Raw genomic sequence first — 3,002 nt, forward strand, 5'->3', positions numbered from 1 at the left:
AGGTATCTGTCCTCTGCAAGGTAGTAGCAAGTTTAGGAACATCCTTGGCCTTTCTCAAAGCAGTAGCATTCTCCTTTTCCCTTCTCCCTTCCCAGACTGTAACAAAAAATAATCACCTTTGGTCAAGAATCACTGGGATCCAGGGGATTATGATCTAATGCAACCAAGAGAAGTTGCACATTTTAAAAGCACCTCTTAGATGAAAAGTATCATAAAAGGCTTACAGGAGGGTTGTGGGGGACTTATATAGAAGGGGAGGGTGTTTCTTAGGATAAGCAGGTGACGGGAAGACTCCTGTGGATAGTGGTGGAGGAATATCAGCACTTTGGTGATGGGTATAATCTGGTTACCCTGAATTTATTGTATAAGCACATAACACGTACAAGCACATATAAACTTGCAAGTTGATGTTACCATAATAAAAAAAAGAACAGAGAATGAAATAAACTCAAAAGGCTGAGATGAGAAGATAAGCTGGTAAATTTTCTTTTTCTTTTTGGTTTTGGGGCCACATCCAGCAATGCTCAGGCTTTACTCCTGGTTCCAGGATCAGTCCTGGCCAATTCAGGTGACCTTAAGGGGTGGCGGGGATTGATTTGGGCCAGCCAAAAGAAGGAAAAGACCCTACCTGCTCTATCCCCGACGGATTCTACATGAAGGAAGGAAAGGAAAGATAGAACTGAGACCAACACCAGTCCCATTTAAGGCACCTCTGTCTGCTTTGTCATAGGAATACCAGCTGTGCTCGCTTCAGCAGTGCAGATACTAAAATTGGAAGGATACAGAGAAGATTAGCGTGGCCCCTGCGCAAGGATGATGTGCAAACAGGAGTACCAGCTGATGGGGCCTCTGCTGATTTGGTCCTAATTTATGTATAGGCTGGACTGTGACCCAGAAGTGGCCAAAAAGCAAAGCTTTGTTGTGTGCTTTCTTCTAGATTTTAACTTTTCTCATCCATTGCTCCCCCCTTGGCCCCCCTCACACATACACACCCTGCCCCTGAGAAGATTGCAAAGTGAGATGCATAGGGACTTCTTCATGTCCAGGTTTTAGTCAGTTCATACTTGGGCTGTATAGTTGAAGACATTTTGTCCTTTTAGCCTTGACCTGCTACCCAGGAACATCATACTGTTTTCATGGGAATGGCACTCCTAGAATAGTGCAGTGCCCTCAGCTTCTGTCGATCTCTTTCTTAACAGCAAGGAATAAGGTAAGCTAGGGGAGAAGCTGGGCATTTTCTAGAGATCTCTTATCTCTTCTCTGACTCTCTGACTTGCACATGCCAGAGGTTCTAACTGTATCAGTAGAGTTAATTTGGGGTGGAAGGTGGGAGACCCCACTGCATTTTCCAGTCTAGGTTTAGCACAGCAAGATTTATCCCGGCAAGCTACCGAGGGTATCCCGCCCACACAGCAGGGCCTGGCAAGCTACCCGTGGTGTATTCGATATCCAAAAACAGTAACAATAATGGGCCTCATTCCCCTGCCCCTGAAAGAGCCCCCAATATGGCAGCGTTGGAAAGGACAGGGACAAATGGAGACGTTACTGGTGCCTGCTTGAGCAAATCAATGAGCAACCAGATGACAAGTGATATAAGTGATACAAGGTTTAGCACAGACCCGATAGTAAAACAGAGATGTCAGTCTCTGCTGTTCCCTGTGTTTGTTCCTTTACTGTGGAGGAAGCACGAAGGGCAGGCCATCAGTGGCTTTTCACTGCAGTGGGTTTCAGGTTGGTTTTCTGGAAGCCAGGGAGGAGTATTCATGGCAGCAAAGTGGGACAAAGGACAGGGCAGGCAGGAGGTGCTCTAGATTCCTCCCTGTTCTCTTGACCCAATTAGTTCAGCTGTTTCTTTTATACACCTTTCTAAAGACATTAGCTATATTCTGGTTGAGGTGTAATTTGGAATTAAAAAGAATACGTCTACTATTTAGAGCAATTTAAAAAGTGCGAAGACAAAAAGTTTCTTTGTATGGTCCTGAAGTCTCGTTCTGTCATCAGGACTCATCTTCTAAGTGCCTGGGGCATGCCTGGGTTCCTCTCCTGGCACTGCTCCTTCTTGGCTGCGTGATTTGGGGCAAGCCGTCTCTTCATCCTATGCTTCAATCCTCATCCCTAGGAGAGTTGGAGTGTCAGTCTCATGGGGTAGTTGTGGGGTGGGACATGAGCCCACTGTGAGGCTTGAGGAGGGTGCCTGGTGTCTCTGGAGCACCCTTTGCTGGGCAGCATTATTCAGCTGAGGGCCTTGTGGTCCCACAGGCTACCCCAGAGGGACCAAAGATGAAAATTGTGTAAGTGAGGGGCCATGATATGTAACTAGGGGGACAATTAGTAGGACAGCAGAGGGGCCACGGGACGGAAACAAGGTCAGAAGGGGGCCAAGGTCTGAGGAGGTTGAGAAACACTGCATGAGGGAAGCTTTCAGGGACATTTTCCCAAGGACTAGAGGGACATTTCACATCACTCTTGCATTGGCTGCCTGGGTTTCTCTAGGAAAACAGTGAAAAATATCTTCTTTGAATCACTACGGACTTGTGCAGTGACTTAGCATTGTCTGCCACATACTGTAAGTTCAGTAGGTCCTTCCCTGAGATCAGATCTTGGTGTAAGGCAAAGATTGTAGGGGAGAAAACTGAATAAGAAAAAATATAAAGTCCCTAAAGACAAATGTCTGTATTTTTTTTTTTTTTTTTGCTTTTTTGGGTCATACCTGGCAATGCACTCAGGAATTACTCCTGGTGGTGCTCGAGGGACCATATGGGAATCGAACCAGGATTGGCTGTGTGCAAGGCAAATGCCCTACCCGCTATGCTATTGCTTCAGCCCCGACAATGTCTTTTAAAAAATGTTTTTGTGGCCACTCCTGGCAGGTTTGGCCATGTGAACTTTTGGTACTCAGGCTGGTTGATGCTCGGCTGCCACCAGGGCCAGGACCAGCAGTGCTCAGGGACACATTGACTGTACCTGCCAATGCTCGGAGGGTTAAAAGACAGAACCCGGGG

General features: G+C 46.7%; 1 non-coding gene across 1 annotated transcript; it reads left to right on the forward strand.

Moving 5' to 3' along the window:
• Window positions 1–741: 741 nt before the first annotated feature.
• Window positions 742–843, forward strand: LOC129403867 (U6 spliceosomal RNA). Its single transcript, XR_008629525.1, has one exon. It is a non-coding gene; the product is annotated as a U6 spliceosomal RNA (small nuclear RNA).
• The last annotated feature ends 2,159 nt before the right edge of the window (window positions 844–3,002 follow it).

Source organism: Sorex araneus, chromosome 3, assembly GCF_027595985.1.
Source record: "Sorex araneus isolate mSorAra2 chromosome 3, mSorAra2.pri, whole genome shotgun sequence".
Classification (NCBI taxonomy): domain Eukaryota; kingdom Metazoa; phylum Chordata; class Mammalia; order Eulipotyphla; family Soricidae; genus Sorex; species Sorex araneus.